The sequence below is a fragment of the Castor canadensis genome, chromosome 2 (assembly GCF_047511655.1).
Source record: "Castor canadensis chromosome 2, mCasCan1.hap1v2, whole genome shotgun sequence".
NCBI lineage: Eukaryota > Metazoa > Chordata > Mammalia > Rodentia > Castoridae > Castor > Castor canadensis.
Window position 1 is genome coordinate 42,352,499 of NC_133387.1, and position 22,788 is coordinate 42,375,286.

Below are 22,788 nucleotides of genomic sequence, written 5' to 3' on the forward strand. Positions count from 1 at the left end.
AAATGACTGTCTTCATTTATATCAACTGCTTTGGAGACTGTTCAGCTATCTTTTTGGAATGAATTTTCATTAATCATCTTGTTTTGTAGCTCTAGTTTTTGCTCCAATTGTGTGTGTTCTTTACTTCTTTTGTTTCTGCTAGGTTAGTTGATCAAATATTTTTTTCTTTTGTTTAAAAGCAGGTATGAAGAAACAAACTTCACTCCTAAAGCTGACTTTCTGTTTCATCTATCTGTCCATAGATATTACTAAATTATGTTTTCAAAATCATCTTACCTCACAACTTCTGAGCCACTGCTTCATTGTGGCCTTATAGCCAATGTAGCTGATGAGAAGTCTGATGTCAATGTGATTCTTACTCATTTTTGGGTCACTAGTTTCTGAAGACTGGATTTTTTTTTTGCTTATTATCTTTATTTTTGCTATTCTAAAATTTTGAGGCTATGCTAGGTATGGGCCTTCTGTTACTCATTCTGTTAAGCACTTGTAAAGTTTCATATGAAAAATGAATCTTTATTTCTGAGAAATATCCCTTTATTACATCTTTCAGAGTAAATATATACCTTATGAAAAATATCACATTTATTGTATCTCTTTGCCGTTTTTTCTTGTACTCTCTTTTGGAGTTACATATTAGGTAGATAGGATTATAAAAATTAATCCTCAGAATCTCCTAAGTTTTCTCTCTTTTTAGTCATCTTCACCTTGATTTTTTTAAATTTCTAGATTTACTAAAGTATTTTTCAGTCCTTCCATTTAATAATTTGTTTAATTAATTATTTAAATTCTAGGAATTGCTTCCTTCTCTGATTGATTCTGTGAAGTTGTATCATTTTATTATTTATGGAGTTAACATTTTCTCTACTGCTTATTTTCTTTATAACCTTGGACAAGTTATTGAACAGCTTTATGTTACAATATCCTTGGTAAAAATGGAGAATTTAAAATTTTTAAATGCAAACATTGACATGCTTCATAAGCTCTAACTTGGTTATAGGGTGTGATAAATAAATGACAGCTGTTATTATGAAATTATTATTTGTGTCAGATTGTGGATACCAAGTAGATTTGTAAAGTCCTTCCAACTTTCTGAATTTTATTTCTATTTCTTCCAGTTTAATTGTTTGACTTATTTGTTCTTTCTCTTTTGAGAGTAGATTTCCCTTTTTTCATTTAATTTTCAAGTGTTATAAAGCTATTAATTTGACTATGTAAGACTAGATTAGAGTACTTTGATGTTCAATGATCTATTTTATCAAGAAGCTGTCCCCTGTATTGGGGACCCCTGTTATTGGTGTACACAGGGACATAGTTGACTTTCCTTTAAGATGCATGAGCAACAGGAGGACTAAGGAACCTCAAATACCTTTACTCTGAGGTGAAATGCCTATACTTAGTTCTCTGAATTTCACCAATGATGCTTTTAGTTTTTATTTTCATTATGTTAAGAGGTAAGAAACCATTCTATTTGGTAGCCTGAGCATTAAAACTATCTTACTTAAATAACAGCCCTTGCTCTGGCATTTATGGAGTGTGTTTGGTCAAATCTCTGCTTCATCAACTGTAATTGGAGATCGTACACATGTAGAGTCCTCTAAATATGCTTGACAATTCATTATGTTCAAATATTGATCCCAAAGCATTATTTATAAAGATAAAACAATGAATGACTCTATGCAATGCAATGGCCACAACCAAGAAGAAAGGAATGCTTGATGTAAAGGTTTATTCTGAACAGAGCTGTGAGGTTGGCAGTGTTTCTCCCTGATACCTTACCACAGCTATTCTTCTTTCCACTCCTGTCTCCATAACTAAATTGTTAACAAGTAAAATTTAAGATATAACCTCTCCTTAGAGTATCTCCATTTCTAATAAATAATTTGAATAGTCTGTTCATTTAAAAATATTGATCTACTATGTTACAAGAACAGTGCTATGTACAGGGAGTGCATAGATTTGAAGACCAACATGTAATGACTCCTTTGATCAGTAAGCTTAGCGTCTAGTTTATAAGTGCCAAAATATCTTCTGTATTCTAAGAAATGGGCCATGAGCAGTCATAATTTTGAATTAATATGGGTTGTTGTCAGTAGCTGTTATTATAACTTTTGCCTTCTTGTTGTAGCACAAACTCAAATAATTCATTTATTCATTCAGCAAATACTTAGTGACATTCTACCATATTGCAAAAAGCTAAATATAGGGCAGTCAATAACTTGTGGCCCTTGACATTAAAATAAGTCTAGGATAAAGAAAAACATGAAAAATAAAACATAAAAATGATCACACAAAGGTCTAGGTGATGTGATGGAAGTAAAACATAGACTATAATAGTAGTACTTAAAGGTTTGAACTAAAAATGTATTTAAAACAGAACCTTCTCTAAAGGGCTCAACATATTAAGAACCAAGTATCAACATTAGGCATGGCTAAATTTTTGAAAGTGGAATGAGCAGTGGAGAGAGGGGTGAGACAGAAGTCTGGAGGGGCAGTCTTGGCAAGATAGTGGAAGTTTTTACATGGGTTAATAAGCAGTCTGAATTTGTGCTTAGGTTAAAGGCACTTTGATGGTTAATCCTGATTGCAAATTTGAGTGAATTGATAAATTCCTAGGTGGTTTGTAAAGCACAATTCAAAAGACACAAAAGACTATTAACTATTGGGGGAAGACTTGTCCTGAATGTTGGTGGCACCATCTAGTCAGGGGGCCCTGGACGGAACAATGGGAGAATAAGGATGAAGCCCAATAGTACAAGGATGCTCTCTTTGTACTCCACATGCCATGAGGTGAGCAGCTATGCTCCACTATACCCTTTCTGCCATGATGCTCTGCCCCACCTCAGGCCCAGAAACAGAGAGCCAAGAAAGCATGTACTGAATCCTCTGAAACTAGGGGCTAAGCTATCATTTTTGTGTTTTTTATTTATTAGCATATAATAGTTGCACAGTGGGTTTCTTTGTGACATTTACATATGTGCTTTCACTGTACCTTAATTAGATTCACCCCTCCATCATTGTCTCTCCCCCTTCTTGGAACAATTTCAACAGGTTTCATTGTTCTATTTTCATATAAAGTACTTCTACCATATTCACCATCCTTCACCCTCTCCATTTACCCTCCCCCACACATTCTGATACCCTCTCTGTTTTTCTTTTGAAGAAGTTAAGATTTTAATTTTGACAAGTTCCAATTTATCATTTCTTTCATAGATTTTACTTTTATATGGGTGTTAAGAAAGAAAGTTTTGACTAACTCAAGGTCAAAACTATTCCTCCCTGTGTTTGCTACTAGACAAGTTTTTTTCTTTTGCTCTTGTTTCAGATTAAAGATTCAAGTAAATTGCACATGGTATGAAGCAAGAATTAAAGTAATGTGTGTGCATGTCAAAATGTTCTAATACCATTGATTAAATAGATTATCTTTCCCTTGTTAAATGATTCTAGAAATTTTGTCAAAAAATCAGTTGACTATGAATTTCTGGATCTATTTCTATACGCAATATTTCATTGTATGTATGTCTATATTTACACCAAAAGTACAATCTTTATTTTTACAAGAATAAGTCTCAAAGCTCACAATAATCCCTCTGATTTTCTTCTTTTGTAGCAGTTTGTTGGCTATGTCTAGGCTTTTGCATCTCCATATGTAAATGTCACAAAGAAACCCACTGCGCAATTGTTATATGCCAATAAATAAAAACAAACACAAAAATGATAGTTAAGGAAACAAAATGTGTCCTGACACCCATGGCTTACACCTGTAATCATGACTACCTGGGAGGCTGCGATCTGGAGGATTTTGGTTTGAGGCCAGTGCAGCCAAGGAATTTGCTAGAACCCATCTCCAAAAAAATCAGACCAAAATGGACTGACAGTGTGGCTCAAGCAGTACAGGGCCTTCTTGTAAGCCTGCTTTACAAGTGTGAAGTCCAGAGTTCAAACCCCAGTCCCCCCATCAAAAAAGCCAAAACAAAATGTTAAACCATAGAATGAATGAAAATATTTACAGAACCTACATCCACATATAGAGAAAAATTACAACTTAATAAGGAAGACAAATCCAACAAATTTGGGCAAAATATTTAAACAGACACTTTTGCATAGAAAATATGTGGTTGAATACTGGTGAAATGCAGATTAAACCCTCAATCTGATGCAAAACACACAGAAATAGCTAAAATGAAATAAATCTGACCATTCTAAGTGTTGACAAGGATTGTTCAGCAACAGAATATACATTGCTGTTTGGAATGCAAAATGTCAGTATTTGTAAAATATACTGGCAATTTGTTATGAAGTTAACAAGTACACTTAGCATTACCTAGCAATTCTGGTTCTGGATAGTCACCAAAGGTAAATGAGAAAACTTGTATGTTAATGTTCCTAGCAATTCTATACATAACAGGATCTGGGACAAATACCCAAATGCCTATCAGTTGCTGAACAAATAAACTGTGATGCATCCACACAATTAAATAGTTCTTTGCATTATGAAAGAATGTACTGTTGATGCATGCAATATTATGATTTCAAAAACCTTATGCATGAGAAGCCATTCAAAAGAGGCTCCATGCTGTATAATTCCATTCATATTAAATTATAGGAAAGTCAATATTCTAGTGACAATAAGCAGATCCACTATTGCCATGAGATAGCAGGTAGGAAGTGGATATTAGTCATAAAGTGTAGCAGGGGGTATTTTGTTGTGTGGAGATATTCTATAACCCCATTGTATACATTTGTCAAAGCCCACCAAATTGTGCCACCAAATTTACATATATTTTATTCCATATATGTATCACAATAAAGGTGACTCCTTCCTTCCCCAAGAAATCTGAACTTTATTTAGGATTCACTGGATTTGAGCTGTTTGTCAGACACATGAAGTTGCTTATCCACATGAAAGTGGATGTAGGAAAGACATCCAAACTGCAGTTCTTGATTTGTGATTCATTGGTGTACAGATGAGGAAGGTGGTCATTGGTCACATGAGCAGAATATTTAAAATGAAAATACAAAAGGTCAAGGATAGGACTTCTGTAATGCTCATGTTTTTAAGATCATCACTGTATTGCACTAAACTGAATGGTTAGAGCTGTTTACCACCAAGCCAGTTTAGTTAAATTAACAGTTACAGTGAGGTTAATGATTTCACTGTGCTAAAGTGCTGAAACTGGTGGAATGTGTATTGACCAATGACTATAAATGCCATTCAGGAGTTTACAGTCAAAGACAAAGATAACTATCTGGGAGCTATGCCAGTTATACTTAGGAATGCAGATTAAGTTTCCAGAGCAGATAAAATAATTGGAAATAAATATCAAATTGACGATAATGCTCTTTTACTTGTGAAGGTTAATTATAATTATTGAAGCTTGGCTATCTCTCATTTATTGCTTTTAGTCTTTTTTTCCTAAAAATCTTGGGCAACTTCCAAAGTTAAACATTCATAGGTTAATTAACTTTTTTCAAGTTTCATTTTTAAAATTTATTTGTTCATGTCTTTTAGTTTTTAAAATCAATGAAAATTCAGAAAAAATTCAGAAAAATGAAGTAGCGTATATGTTAATATATGATATATTCTATTTCATATCTTTAAATATAAATGTTAAATAAGGGCTACTTCAAAGTACCACTCATTTATGGACTCAATTTCCCACTCCATTCAAGTTGACAAACTGCAACTATAATGTTTTATTTATGATCTTTAATGAAAATTTTTGTTCATTTACATTACTTATCCAAGTCAATTTTACAAGTAAATTTCCTGAAGCTCTGATTTAAATCTTTTATATGGAAGGTAACCATTCAGTACTCACTGAATGGTAATTCTTTAAATCTCTTAAAAACAAGCAATTTTTTTATCAGAACACAATTCTTGGGTAATTCTTTAAATCTCTTAAAAACAAGCAATTTTTTATCAGAATACAACTTACGTATGTTATATATAATTGTTTCTTCCTCCATGATCCTAAAGAACATGTTACTGATTTTACTCCAGGAAGAAATGACAGAATATTATCACTTAAGGGCTTCTCATTTATGAAACACTACTCATATTTCATATGCATCCTGCGCTATTGGCTGTCCCCCATTTCTGTGTATATTTAGGAAATGGAGAAAGAAACTCAGTCTTGAGTTCTGATACACACAGCTACTTTCTTTCTGGAAATACTTGGGTTTTGAACTCAAGACTTCATGCTTGCTAGGCCAATGTTTTGCGCAAAGCTAAGAAAGTGGCTTCTGTTCATAACTACTATAACTCCAAGAAAAAGTGAAAATCATGGTGTCACTTTCACCATGGCTAATTGAAACAGAGAACTGGTTACACTGGAGAAATTATCAAATCTTCGTGTGACGTGATGTATACTCGACAGTATTCCAGTCCATATCAAGTTTTTTGCTCAGGGCAACTGGGCTCAGGTTGTTAATTCACCAAGTGAATTTCCTCTGTAGTTCCCAAAGAAGCCAGCTGTACATTTCTATGTTGGAAGAAGTAGGAGCTAGTGTGACTAATGAGCTGACTTCCTGTATGCATTTTGCATATGTATCCTCCCAAGAAATCTTCATTACCCAAAGTAATTTGTGCAAGTCTCCTCCTTAAAGCCTTAAGGAAGCTAATACATGGAGAAAATGATTAACACAAAACAAAACCAAAAAATTAACAAAACCTATAAAATGAAAGTGGTATTATTTTTGGCTACGTTCTTTGAAACACCAAAACTCTGAAGAAGATATTTAAACATGATATTTTTAGGTTATATGGTCACTGATTGATTCCTATCATTTTTTCTTAACAAGTAGTAACTCATTACAGACATAACAAAGAATAATTATGGAAACTCTTCATGAGATAAGAATTTCTGATTCAATCCAGTTATGCATCAGATCAGTATAGCAGAAATTACATAGATTCATGAAAATATATTTAACATTCATAATTTTATATAATATTCACATAGGATCATTATATAAATTAACATTCCTATAAAATAATAACTCTAAGAAAATTCCGTTGAAACTACACTATCATTTCCTTTTTTTTTGCATTTAAAAGATAATCTTTCTTTAAGAAGTTTAACAAATTGGGTAAAGTGCATTTTTTTTTGCTTTATGATTGTACTCTTTAAGAAAAAAAATTAATTGATAATTTGAAATTCTGGAGTCTGTCAAAAATAATAATTCTAGAGAAGAGTAAAATGATGTAATCAGAGATTTATGACACTTTGAGCTGATAACAAGTTATGTTTTATACCATATATTAAGGTCTACAATTTAAAAAATTACTATTGGGTTTATCATGTAGGAATTAACTACTGTGAATTTTTTATAAAATTCATTATACACTAAATATTTATCTTTTGTGCTTACAATGGGCTTCTTTATGGCCTTCATTTGTATGTTTATGTCTAGTCCCCAATATCACAGAGCGTAACTACATTTGGAGAAAGGGTCTTTAAAGAGATAATTAAATTAAAATGAGGTCATTGGGGGGCTATATTCCAAATATGACTAGTGCTATTATAAAAAGAGGAAATATGAATACAAACCCATACTGAAGGAAGACAGTGTGAAGGTGAGGGGAGAAGACCTTCTCCAAGTTATGGAGAGAGGTCAGGATGGATCCTTCTCTGATTGCCCTTACAAAGAACCAGCCCACCAACACTGTGTTCTTGGACTTTCAACCTTCATAACTGCAACTGTGTGTGGGTGGGGTGGGTGGGGGAGGTGTGTGTGCATGTGTGCATTGAGTTACCCAGTCTGTGGTAATTTCTTATAGCTGCACATTGAACAAATTCAAATTATCCAAATCAGTTGCAATATAGAAACACAGAAATTCTGTGAGGAAAAAATAAGCTACTCAGATTTTAATTTACATTTCAGGGAAAATTATTCTCTCATTCATAAACTGAATCCATATGCCAAAAACATTAATAGTCAATCAAGAGAAAGTAATTGTGCTGTGAAGAACAGTCTTGGTAGAGTAAAGTTTATTACAACAATTTGAAAATCCACACACAACTCGTTAGTTTATGTTTGAATTGTGAGAAATTTGTTAGGTACTCGTAATCCTCCCTTCTCTGTTGTAATTCATGGTGTATTCATAAACAAAAGTGTCTTAAATGAGAAAAGTGTTGTTACTCAGTTTCAAGTGGCATGTGAGTTTTATCAATGGGATTTTGAATTGGTTTTATCTTCATGTAGTAGTAAGGAAAATTAAATTTATCTATGAGAGAAAGTGAAAAGTTGAAAACAATTTGTGCAGAACTTAGGTTTAAATCACTTTTGTACTACTAATGAGCTACAATAATAGTAAGTGTTGTCAACCTTTTTCTGTAAAGGACCTTATGGCATTTTAGACTCTGTAGATCATATAGTGTCTGTTGTAATTCATTAACTCTGAGATAGCTAATGATTTTATGCCAATGGATGGTATGGCAGTGTGCTAATAAAACTTTATTCACAAAACAAGTAGAAGTTGAAATCAACTAACAAGATATTATTTGTTCACCCTGTGCTAAAGGACAAAATGTTCAAGAAGAGCACAAAAGAAAAATGGGTTTGATTTGGGATGAGCTTATTTCTTTTAAGTTGTTTTTTTCTATTATTAAATAATCAGACTTTAATTTGGAAATAAAAGGAGACTTCATTGGAAACCCTCTTGGTGAAGAAAATTTATAACACTATTATTTCTCTAAGACTTAAGGAAATGGAAAACATTATGGCTTTACTGAGAAAAACATGAATTTAACCAGCTCAGTGGTATAAGATGTTTGGATTGCATTCACTTGCTTAGTAACTGGACACTTTGGGTTCTGTGAAGCTTTGTGCTTATAGCCAAAAGCAAGAGTACTACTTTTATCTTGAATACTAGTTTTCATGTGGAAAGTTTGGAAAGCTATGCTATCACACAGGCTACCTGCACATTACAGTAGTTCCTATTAGATGTATGCTTTCTTTATAAATCATTGAAAAAGAAAAATTACAAGTCACAAATTTTTATAATCCCATTGCTGTGCATCATAACAAAAGTGGAATGTGGAGAGTTTTTACTTCAGAAAAAACCAACAGGCAGGAATGAAAATTCATGCAACCAGTGAGCAAAGCAAAAGGGTCAGGGAAAAGAGCAATGAAGCAACTTCCTACAAATGCAAATTCAAGAAAAAAAAGATGTTAAAGAAATTTGTAGGATGCTATACTATATAATGTGATGTAATTAATTCCCATGTCTAAAAAGGAAACAAATCCTGAAAAGTTCTATTACTCCTATTGTGGAGGTTTCTGAATCCTCTTTTCATACTGGAAAATATGACATTTAGGATTTGGCTGTCCCTTAAGAAGAGTGCAACTCAGGCGGTTACCATTGGATTTTTTAAGTGGTAGTAATTTCATAAATAAAAATTTCTCTAATTTATGACTGTCAATGATTTTAGAGACTTATTTGGGTAAATTTCTCATGTGATGAATGAACAAAGCTATCAGTGATCAATGGGTACTCTAAGAGGGATTACATTTTCTTTTTCCTCTTAGAGAAGTTGCCAGCTGACCTCCACATACATGGAGGTAGGAAAATGCCTGGGAACATGCCTTATGTTCCCCTGGTCTGTGCTCTTGTTTATGATGTAAAAGTGTAACAGAAAGTCCTTTATCATCAAAGAAAAAACATATAAGAAGGCTTTTTCTTTGCTGAACAAAGTTTCAAAGCTCTAATTTGCATAGTAAGTTAGGGGTCTCCTGGAAGAAAAGGACCTGATAGTTCTCTGTGCCATTTTCCATATATGTGCAGGCATGACCCAGGGACAGAGAGGGCCAATGTGATCTCTCGCCAAAAATTAGTGATGGACAAGAATTTGACCAAAAAGGGCAAAGAAGTCAATACCATACCTACTTGCACCTTTTCACCTTACTCTAACAGAAAGTGATAGTATGTTTGAGCAGAAATACTCAGTTACCACTAGCTATGATATTTGAAAACTAGGTTTACTGTGGCAAGCTCATCTGTTCTCAAACTTCAGTGGTAGCCTTAGCTCAAGTCAGTGAACAAATTCACACTTGAATGATGGAGTTGCCAGTTATGAATATGAGAAAGAGAGAGACAGAGAGAGATCTACATGTACAATTCATAACTTTGCTAGTATATATGTTTAAATTGAAAGTACATATCAAGAGAAGCACATGGTAGTACTTCAACCACATTTACAGAGTTTTTTTTTATATTGGAGAGGCATTTAAGATGAATTTAATAAATTTATTTCTATATAGATTTGTTGTATCAGAAAATAGCAGGATTAGATTGCTGTCCATGAAGTAAACTGATCAAACAATTGCTTCAGCTAGTGCCTATAAATATAGAAATTTCTTTCAAACCTATTTTTCTTCAAGTAGCTGAATACTCTTTAAAATCACATAAAATATCACTTTTAAGTGTGTACTTGTGTTGATCCAAAGGACATATTCTTTTTAATGATTTGAGAAACAGTTTAAAACAGGAGACATTTATTACAAAACCATTTCTCGTGAAACAAGAACATGTAGTTTCACGGTGCAAGATTGCCTGATGTTTCTCAGGTTTAAATGGCTCAGGTAAGGTAAAGGAAAATTTGGCAAGGTCAGAAGAGAGAAGAAAAGATTTATCACTAAGAGATAACTGTGTCCTAAGTGTACAAAACAGGAAGAATTGAAGCATTTTGGATAACCTGCCTATTCTTAAAAAGAGACCTTAGTAAGAAGAAGCTATTAAACATGTAGGGGAACTTTGTAGGTATTGATACATGCATGGTATTCAGAAAAATGGGTTCAAAAGTCAACAGCTCTTATCTAGAAATGCTGAAGGGAATTTAATGAAAATGGGTGATTCTATAAAATACAGGAAGGACATTAAGGATTCATTACACTAAATAATATAAATGACATATGTGTTATGAAATAAAATTTCTCTACCTAAAGGTTGAAAGTTCCTGTAATTCTGTTTGACAATTCCAAATGAGTTCTTATACCGAGTAGCACATTCTGTAAATAAGATATGAAATCCCATAGTAGTAATTTTAGTGTGGTATTATCATGACATTTGTCACTAATATGATGCAAATATATTGTTTATACACTTAGAACAACAGTAAATTTGATACGACATTAAAATATGTAGCTGAATGCCTCTAGTGTCAGTTCTGGCTCATTTAGACACCATCTTTGAATAAATAAATAGCTGAGTTAATGGCACCTTTTAATTTTTTTCTTCTACATGATTTTAATAGATTATTGCCTCTCAGAGACATTTGAAGTGTTTTTCTTCATTCATTTACAACATAAATTAGCATGACATTTTTTCCATGAGTTTTTGAAAGCATATAAGAGAATGAAAATGCCTATATGGTGTGCATCTGTACACACATTTCAAGGCTTTAAATAAGTCATTTGAAGAATAGGCCCATATGAGCATCTGTCATTGCTCTGCAATTATTGCAAATGAAATTTACAATGTCACTATTAGAAAATGAAACAATGCCAGAGTTATAGTAAAAGAAAAGTCAATTCTGGAAATAGCAAGTGCTGGCTGGTATTTACTTTGCATATTCTGAAGCTGGAGTCTATCATTTGACCCTGAGAGGAGATGTTTTTGTGAGTATGGATCAAGATGTTTCCTAGTAACCCTTTCATATTTGCAAAATACACAGACACCCTTTGTTTTTTGACACTTAAGTAAAATAGAGGTAATAAAAGAAAAAGTAAATACAATCTTTTAAATGTGGAATAAAAATATAACTTTTGAGGTAAGCACTATGATGATTATGCTCTGTATGTGAGTAATCCATACTTTAACATTCTTTTCAATGTTTTGAAATGTATGTTAATTCATCTTTCTTTTAGTATTTATGATTTGCATTATTTTGTATTTTATTGATTACTATTTTGTTTGAAGTGAAGTTTCAATGTTTGCATAGCCTTTTTCTTTAATGATCTCTTACTTATATAATGAGGCATTCTCACTTCCCCTGGATTTAAACAGTAAGCAAGCTTGAAATCAATCAAACAATATTTTCTATTATTTAACTGTATTGTTTCTATTATTCTGCTCAAGATATTTTAATAACTGCTATATATGGATGGCTGTACCTAGTGACTATGTCATGAGAAGGAGGTTTTAGCGCCAGCAAAGGGCTATGAGATTTATTCAACCCAACTAATCAGCTTAATTTAGCTAGAATTTAATTGATTTTTATATGATATATGTTATTTTATTCATTTAATGATTCTTAATTTAGTCAGTTTCATTTGGTTATTGTTAATGTAATCATTAATATATTTGAGTTTAAATCTATCATCTTATTTGTTTTTTTAATATATTGTGAGTATTCGACAATCTGCTTGTCATTCTTAACTTTACTTTTTATAATTCCTTCTCCCACTCCTCATATCTTGGAAAGTTTGTACTTTTTTTAATCCTTATTTTATTGGCCTCACTAAAGATTGTAATTTGCATATTTAATATAATTAAATTTAATATTTATTATTTGTAACATTTCTTACAGGGTTCTTGCAATATTTTAAGTGCATTTAACTCTTCTCCCTGTTTTTTTAAAATACTGCTGCCTGGAATTCAAATTTATATTTTATTTATTTATTTCCTGAAAACAGTCTTACAAAGTTTATTTTTTTTTTAATTTTTTTTTAAATTTTATTATTCATATGTGCATACAAGGCTTGGGTCATTTCTCCCCCCTGCCCCCACCACTTCCCTTACCACCCACTCCGCCCCCTCCCTCTCCCCCCCCCACCCCCTCAATACCCAGCAGAAACTATTTTGCCCTTATTTCTAATTTTGTTGTAGAGAGAGTATAAGCAATAATAGGAAGGAACAAGGGTTTTTGCTGGTTGAGATAAAGATAGCTATACAGGGCATTGACTCACATTGATTTCCTGTGCATGTGTGTTACCTTCTAGGTTAATTCTTTTTTTTTTTTTTTTTAATTTTATTTATTTATTTATTTTTTCATTTTTCTTTTATTATTCATATGTGCATACAAGGCTTGGTTCATTTCTCCCCCCCTGCCCCCACCCCCTCCCTTACCACCCACTCCACCCCTTCCCGCTCCCCCCCCTCAATACCCAGCAGAAACTATTTTGCCCTTATTTCTAATTTTGTTGTAGAGAGAGTATAAGCAATAATAGGAAGGAACAAGGGGTTTTGCTGGTTGAGATAAGGATAGCTATACAGGGCATTGACTCACATTGATTTCCTGTGCGTGGGTGTTACCTTCTAGGTTAATTCTTTTTGATCTAACCTTTTCTCTAGTTCCTGGTCCCCTTTTCCTATTGGCCTCAGTTGCTTTAAGGTATCTGCTTTAGTTTCTCTGCATTAAGGGCATCAAATCCTAGCTAGTTTTTTAGGTGTCTTACCTATCCTCACCCCTTCCTTGTGTGCTCTCGCTTTTATCATGTGCTCATAGTCCAATCCCCTTGTTGTGTTTGCCCTTGATCTAATGTCCACATATGAGGGAGAACATACGATTTTTGGTCTTTTGGGCCAGGCTAACCTCACTCAGAATGATGTTCTCCAATTCCATCCATCAAATCTATATTTTAAATTTCACAAGATACTACATTGTTTAATGCAGTCAATGCTCATTTAGATTTACTTACATGTTCACTCTATTTGTTCTTCTTCACTTTTAATGTATTTCCATATTTCCCTGTGAGAGAACTTTTGTTCAGTTTAAAGAACAAAGGAATATCTAATTACTTTTCTTCAGTGTAAATTGGGTTTTTAAAGATTCTCTGTTTTCATTTGTAAAAATATATCTTTCCCTAACTTTCAGTTTTAGAGAATAGTTTTGTTTGGTGGAGAATTCTAGGTTGTCTAGAATGTTAATGTATGTTAATGATATTTCATCATCTGAGTCCATTGTTTCTTTGGAGAAACCGACCTTAATTTTGATGTAGCACCTTTCAAGAGAATCTTTGTTTATTTTCTGACTGGTTTTAATATTTCATTTTTTAATTGTGTCAGTTTTACTATGATACATCTGGGTGTGTGTTTACTTATAATGCTGTGATCTCTTAGGATTCATCTTATTTGCAATTTCATGTATTTCATCATTGGGAAAATTTTAAGTCATTTTTTCTTGAAATTTTGGCCTATTGTCTTGGTCATTTTGGGATCCAATGACAGTCATGTTATACTTTTTTACCACATTGTCTCTATGTCTTGTGTTATTTGCTAAACTTTTACATTTTGTTTCTCCTTTGTGCTTTAGTTTGGATATTTCATTTTTCAACTTATAAATTAAAAAAAATAAATTCATAAATTTTTTCTCACCTCTAGCTAATCAATGTTTAATCCAGCCACTGAGTTTCTAACTTCAGCTACTGCAGTTTTTAGTTCCACATTTCCTACTTTCCTTGCTCTTTGACTCAAATTCTCTCTGACTAAATCCTTCAAACTTAAAAACAGTCTTTTAAAGTCAAAGTGTATTACCAATGTCTTAATATCCTCTGGTCTGTTTCTACTGCTTCTTTCTCTATTCATTTTTATTTCTTTTTAAATATCTATTATAGTTTTTGTTTAACTGACATACATTATGTAGGAAAAGTAAAACTAATTTTTGATTTTGGATTATAATAGCTTTTTGTAGAGACATTTTTTGTTTCTGTCAATCAATTAATCTAAGATAATATTCATCCTACATATCTTTTTTATCATCCTACATATCTTGAAATTCAAAAATTTTTGACCCACATCAGGCTGCCAAGTGCTCTACCTGGCTTCTGTGCATTACAGCCCTTCTTTAGGCTCAACTTCTCAGCTTTTCAGCCTCAATTTACGTATTTTTATATATTTTAAAGGGAAAAGAAAGCCAAATAGTAGAACTATTTCTCTAAGCTGCTCTCCACTTTAGGATCATGTTATCCATGCCTTCTCTGATTTGGTGATTCCTCCTTTCTTTGTCAGTTATAAGTATATTTGTTAAGTTTTTCTCTATGATATGGTTGTTTGAAAAAACTAGTCTGTAATTTGGAAGTGAAATTCTACCTTTAATCATAAAAATGCAAATTAAAACCATGCTAAGATTCCACCTCACCCCTGTTAGAATAGCCATCATCAGCAACACCACCAACAACAGGTGTTGGCGAGGATGCGGGGAAAAAGGAACCTTCTTACACTGTTGGTGGGAATGTAGACTAGTACAACCACTCTGGAAAAAAATTTGGAGGCTACTTAAAAAGCTAGACATGGATCTACTATTTGATCCAGCAATACCACTCTTGGGGATATACCCAAAAGATTGTGACACAGGTTACTCCAGAGGCACCTGCACATCCATGTTTATTGCGGCACTATTCACAATAGCCAAGTTATGGAAACAGCCAAGATGCCCCACCACTGACAAATGGATTAAGAAAATGTGGTATCTATACACAATGGAATTCTATGCATCCATGAAGAAGAACGAAATGTTATCATTCGCTGGTAAATGGATGGAATTTGAGAACATCATTCTGAGTAAGGTTAGCCTGGTCCAAAAGACCAAAAATAGTATGTTCTCCCTCATATGTGGACATTAGATCAAGGGCAAACACAACAAGGGGATTGGACTATGAGCACATGATAAAAGCGAGAGCACACAAGTAAGGGGTGAGGATAGGTAAGACACCTAAAAAACTAACTAGCATTTGTTGCCCTTAACGTAGAGAAACTAAAGCAGATAGCTTAAAGCAACTGAGGCCAATAGGAAAAGGGGAACAGGTACTAGAGAAAAGGTGAGATCAAAAAGAATTAACCTAGAAGGTAACACCCACGCACAGGAAATCAATGTGAGTCAATGCCCTGTATAGCTATCCTTATCTCAACCAGCAAAAACCCTTGTTCCTTCCTATTATTGCTTATACTCTCTCTACAACAAAATTAGAAATAAGGGCAAAATAGTTTCTGCTGGGTATTGGGGGGGAGAGGGAGGGGGTGGAGTGGGTGGTAAGGGAGGGGGTGGGGGCAGGGGGGAGAAATGAACCAAGCCTTGTATGCACATATGAATAATAAAAGAAAAATGAAAAAAAATCATAAAAATGCTTCAATTTCAATTTTTCTGGTTTTTCACTTTGGAATATGTCCAACCATTGTATCAGGACTTTGTTGTTTATTACCATAGGCTTCTTTTTACAACTCCAAAAATACTCCTTCTTATAACTTTCCACAAATAATACCGTGTTTTATTTGAGAGTATTTTCTAAATAAAATATTAATTTTGAAGTTTCATATTTTCCAACTAACCACAATTGTTTTTGCCTTACATGTTCTGTTTTTGGGATTATACTCTATGGGTTTTAAATTTCCATGCTTCTTTCCTTACCACTATTTATCATATCTTTGCCATTATCTCAGATTCTCACTTAATTTTTCTATTTCCAAGATCACAACTTATATCAAATTCTTATGAGTTGTAACTCAGTTGATCATATGTCTGTCTTATGTCTGTTTGCTTAACACTGACTTATTTCTGTCAGAGATCAAAAAAACCCAATTATGTTGTCTCTTTCCCTCAATGGTGTCTCTACATGTAGATGATAACACTTTAGTGACTCATTTTAGTTCAGCAACAAATTATTCTCCTAAGAAGCAGTCCTATGTATACATTGTGATGTGGTTCTAATAATATCTTATTTCTTTCGATTTTTATGTAACAAAATATGAAGCGAATGGAATCATAATACTGAAAGTTTTTCTTTTTGTGTTTTCTAGTTCTTCTTCTAAATCTTTGTGTGACACAGGATAAAAATATTATTTTAATACAACCAGAAACAAACAAATCATAGTGGAAGCAAAAGAAGAGATGAGATTGTGAAATGCTCTTTCAAATTTACATGAAAAATTGGTTTACAGAGATTTCAGATAAATCTTCAAACCCCAGAAGGGTTATATAAACAAAGACACTAGACTTTTAAGTGGTGTCATTATAATAACAATTCATTATACTAAAATACACAGGTAAATAGCTTTTGGCTGTCATTATTATAGATCGTTATTTCCTAATCCTCAGAAAATGTTAATGAGCGTATCAGAAATAGCATTCTTTCTGTTGTCATTCTATATACTATTAAAACTTACTGATAGAGTATATGGCAATTCTAGTGGCAGCATTTAAACATGGTTAATGAAATAGCAGTACATTTTACAAATAAACTGCCAGTCCTTACGGAATCTAAACTTTAAATTTTGAAAAATGAATATATTTGAGTGAGGGGTATCCAGAACTTTAAAAGTAAACTTAGTTTGATTCTTGAGTGAATATTTAAATCATTTACATTATTTGAAAAAGATATCATTTCATACACTATGTGGGATTTTTCTTAAATGGTTTGTGCCATTTCACCTACAAATTTAATTAAGTGGTAAGAACCTATCTACTTATACTTCTAGTGGGAACATTTTCAAAATTTTTTTTCTAGTCAAAAGAATAAAAAGAAGAAAGAATTTCAGAGAAGGCTCTCAGAGACTTACACTTTCCAGCCTCTATCTCAGGGTTTGAGCCATAGATTCTCCAAGAAGATCAGAACTTTCATGTAGAGTCATGTGTTCCTCATCCGATGATCAAGATCAAGTAAAAACCAAGTGGTAAAATAATCATTTTTAGAAGTCAAAAATTAAATTTCCCATGTAGTTTATTATTGGGCCAGAGGCATTTATCAATTACATGTTACTTAATGCTTATAACTAATTCCCACCAACTTGGAAATATAATGTAGCAGGTTCTGGGTATTGTTAGTAAAACTTTAGAAGATATCCAGTCTACAAAGAGGATATTCTTTATCAATACCAGCGAGATAGCTAAGTGTGAAGCTAGACAAAAGCAAAATGAACAGAAACCCACTATTCATTTTGTGTCTTTTTGAGGAAGACAACAAATTGTTGTCTAGAAAATTTTGAGCAAAGGTGAATTACTCTAATTTTGTTCATTTTTTAGTTGAGAATAGGTCTTAAGATTATAAGTCATGTAATTTTCATTAAGAAAAGTACTATAACAAGTATGAGGAGAGAATATGATATTGCTCACCTTTCACAATTTATTGTATAGTTGTTAGACAAATTCTCATTAGAACAGAAGAAATAAATTAGATTTTTCTTGCATTATTTCAGTGAATACTGAAGATTCATTTTTACAGATGTGAATATAGTATTCTCTTCTTTAAGACTTGCTATTGTCCTTAATATATGAATTTATGCCTTTGGTTACAATCGGTTTAAAATTAAAGTCATAACCCAAAAAAAATGAACATGAAATTTTCTCCAATACACCCAAATTGAGCAAAATACTATTATAAATATTTTACTAGGAATTTAAAGAAATTTGCTATTTTCTGTTGTTGTCAAACTCTTTTCTGGTTATGAGATGGTGGATGTGTGGTACACCAAGAATCAGTCAGGAAAAAAAATGGCAAAGGGCAAAATGGGCCAGCAATTCAGTACCATAAAATGCTTTCTCAGAAACATTAATGCTTACACACCCCTGATCATAATCTAGTCTCTCCTGATTCATAACAGAAGTTAGGATCTTTAATTAAATGCATGTCTACATATAAGAGGTCAATGGGTACTGAATAGGTGACTGCCTAACAGCGCAGAACACTTATCTCAAGGCTATTTGCATGCATTTTCCGATTTTTGTCTCACAAGAATGTTCTCTGTTATATTGCTATAATTTTCATTTATGGCCAGGGAAATGGAGCTTTCAGATGAACTCAACATGCTTGTATTGTACAAGGAGTAGGGGACAGAGAAGGGGCCAAACTGATCTCTACTGGACACAATTGCTGAGCTCTTAATTAAGGTGGTTTTTGACACGGTGCTGTCTGGCTCTTATTGGCTTTATTTCAGGAAATCAGCACTGGGTTCCAAAGATAAATTGACTCTTCTGAAAGACATAAAGGAGACCCCAGCTGATATACAAATACAGTAACCTTTTAAAATATTCATAGGCCCAAAATGTCTGCAAGGACTTTGAATCTGCTTGCTTTGCTTTTTCTTGATTTATTTAGGAGAACGGATACCATAACTTTGCCTAAATCTGTGAAAGGCATTTAAAGATAGAATTTCCTTCCACAATGTGAAATTTTAAATGCTATATTTCTGAGAGTTGAGGCATTTTAAAATTCTGGTTAGCTTCTGTGTTTATTTTTTAAAAGAAAATTCTTGGTCAGTTGTTGGATAGTTGGGAGAAAAGCCACTATTGTTTGATAGACTCCAAACCATTTCCAATCCTCTTTCCATCCTTCCCACTACCTTATGGGCTGGAACAGTTGCATACTTACTGCCACAGTCTGTCTTCATACCGTGAATAGCTAGGTAATCTGTTCTGCTCAATACCACGAAAAAAATAAGCGTCTTGGGGGATGTTTCTAGGAAATCTTTTGCTTTCTTGTTGAAAAGGACAGAGGTATTAGGCATCTTTCTTCTTGTCCAGATTAAGACCCAGTAATTACAGATATAGCAGCCATTTTGCAACCTTTGATGTGGAGAAAAATACTGGCCTTGCAATCACTGATTTGCTGAATCAATGCCTAATTTAGATTTTTTATTTTGTTTATCTATTCTTAGTTATTTTTAAATTTCACCCAAACTTTATTTTGTTCTGCTGTTTGATTTTTGGGATTGTATTCAGGTCTTCCTATATGCTAACTATTGTAATAAGACACTGTTTTTCAATAAGGTACATAATTATTAGATAGGTGAAGAACAAACAAAAATTTGAGTTTGGTATAAAGATATAAAAGTTCTATAAGACTTTTGAGACCTAGAAAAGTATTGCATATTTTGCCATACAAGAATTGCAAATATGGTCTACTTCCAAATGATTATTTTGTTTGACAGGATTCATGAAGAGATAAAATGAGCATGAGACATTAACAAAAACTGAATTTCCTAAATAGCATGTTACCAGTTCTTGAATGTCTAAAATTGGATAAACTGATTGTCTTATCCAATTTTGTGCTCCTATAACCAAATAGACTGGGTGCTTGTACCATAGGGATTTTTTTTTCTCACAGTTCTTGGGCCTGAGAAATCTTAATTGGGGTACGTGCTAATTCAATTCCTCATGGAGTTACTCGTCTTGACTTGGAGATAATACCTTCTTGCTATACCCTCACATGGTGGAAAGAGAGCTCTGCTGTTTCTTCCTTTTCCTGTAAGGGCATAGTCTCACTCTAAGACCCCACTCTTATGACTTAATACCTCCTAAAGGCCCTATCTTTCAATATAATCATATTGGAGATTGGGACTTCATTTGTGGATTTTTTTTTCCTGGGGGAGGCACAAACATGGGCTATATAGTACTAATACTCTAATACATAAATCCCTAACAAGAATCTTTGGGTTATCCAACTTGGAAAGAAGTCCAGTTGAATCTGTGTTTGTGGAAGCCTAAGATTAGTGATGATTCATCATGACTGTCTTCTCTTTTCAACCTGGGATAAATGAATAATGGTGTTTTCAATATAGCTTACTTTAACTCAAAATTTCCTTTGTGTATACAAAAAAAGGAGTTTGTGATCAAAAAGCACGGAATATGATTTAATCTTTATTTTTGTTTTTCTCAATAGAAAACACTTTTATGTCTTTTTCCATATCAGTGTGGAGGTCAAATTTAAATTTGTTTATGACTTTTAATTATAATATATAAATAAGTAGGATACCATCTTAATTTATAAGCAATTATTTTCAGTTTCTACTGTCTGTTTTCACTTTTGATTTCAAGTAGCTCATGAGAATTTAGTAATGACACTAATGCCCACTGATCTATTTTAGAAAAGATGAGGTAAGAATAAAAGTAGAAAAGAAGACACAAATGATGGATATGAAATTTAAGAGGCAGCATTGGGTAGGGTGCAGTGGCTCACATCTTTAATCCCAGCTACACAACAGGCAAAGATCTGGAGAATCATCATTTGAAGCCAGCTAGGGCTAAAAGTTAGCTAATAAGCATGCATGTAGTTTCAGCTAGGCAGAAGGCCATAGACAGGATTGCTATTCAAAGCTGACATGTGGCAAAAATAGGAGACCCTATCAGAAAAATCACTAAAGCAAAAAAAGAAGTGCTCGAGGCATGGCTCAAGAGGTAGAGCACCTGCCTAGCAGGTGATTAGTCCTGAGTTCAAACCCTGTACTGAAAAGTAGGTTGTAGTGAATGGTTTTTATAATGTAATTTTTGTACCGATCGTGTTGAAGCAGATGGAATAATTTTGGATAGTTCCCAGATTTCTGCTTTGCTTCATAGTAGATGATCATGACATTACTTTACCTAGATTTGGGTGAATTTAAGTCAATGAGTCAATTTCTGGACCTGCTGAATTTAAGTATATAAGAGGTAATGAGATAGAGATTACTCACAGGATAAAATTGGTAGTTTAGGAATAAAATCAAAACCTAAAATACAAAAATGGAAAAAAAGCTACAGTTCTCAATTTAAAAGTCAGAGAAAAAAAAGATGACCTATAGGTAGATATAAGTTTGTCTAGTGATAGCATGTAGATTCAGGAGACAGGAAGTAACTCCATCATTTAAAGGGTAGATGCAGAAACAAACCACTGAATATACAAAATTAAACTAGTAGATAGAGAACAAAGGTAGTCATATAATGAAAGCTATGAGGTAGTTATTTAAGGATAAATCATGCTGAATAATCATGAAAGATAAGAAATAAATTGTGCTTACTGAATTTGTCCCTTAGAAGAACATTGCTTAACATTGTTGGTGGCAGAAGGAATAGGGAGACAAGACAGGGGCAACTTTAGCAGTAGATAAAAGAACTATTAGCACTAGAGAGAGATATAGCAATGGAAGAAATGTCCAAATTTCATATTTAAAATACTATGGCAACCATGAATCTTATGCAGAAGATAAGATCTAAAAATGCAGAAAGAATAAATGAAGGATATCTGCAAATGCAGAAGAGACTGTGTTATGTTTGTGTGACTAGGTTAGAGAAGAGCTGAATGTATTAGTATGTTATCATTATGATACTCAATTTTTTTCTATATTTTTTTATTATTCATTTGTTCACATGTGCATATATTGTTTGGGTCATTTCTCTCCCCTTCTCCCCTCCCCTGCCCTCTCCTCCCCTCCCTGTCTTGATTCCAGGCAGAACCTGTTCTGCCCTTTTCTCTAATTTTGTTGAAGAGAAGATATAAGCATAATAAGAAAGACAAAGCATTTTTACTAGTTGAGTTAAGGATAGCTATACAGAGAGATTCCTAGCATTGCTTTCATGTACAAATGTGTTACAATCCAAGTTGATTCATCTCTAACTGATCTTTACACTGGTTCCTGATCCCCTTCTTATGTTAACCTCTGTCACTTTAAGGTTTCTGTATTAGCTCCTCTGGAGTGGGGACATCAAACACTTTCATGTTTTGGGTTTTCTACCTATCCCCGTACCTCCCATATGTGCTCTCCTCTTAGCATGTAACCTAAGTCCAACAACATTTTATCTTGCACACAAAAGGAAGGTAACTATTTCTAATTAAGATACATATATTTGTTTATATTTTTTAAAGATTTTTTTAAGCCAAGTGTGATGGCTCACACCAGTCATCCCAGCTACCCAGGAGGTGGAGATCGGGAGGATTGCAGTTCAAAGTCAGCCTGGGCAAAGTGTTAGTAAGACCCCAATAGCATGCTGGTGCATGCCTATCATCTCAGCTACACGGAAAGCATAGACAGGAGGATTGCAATCCAGCACAGCCCTTGCAAAAATGTAACAGCCTATTCCAAAAATATTGTGCTATTCCTATTTA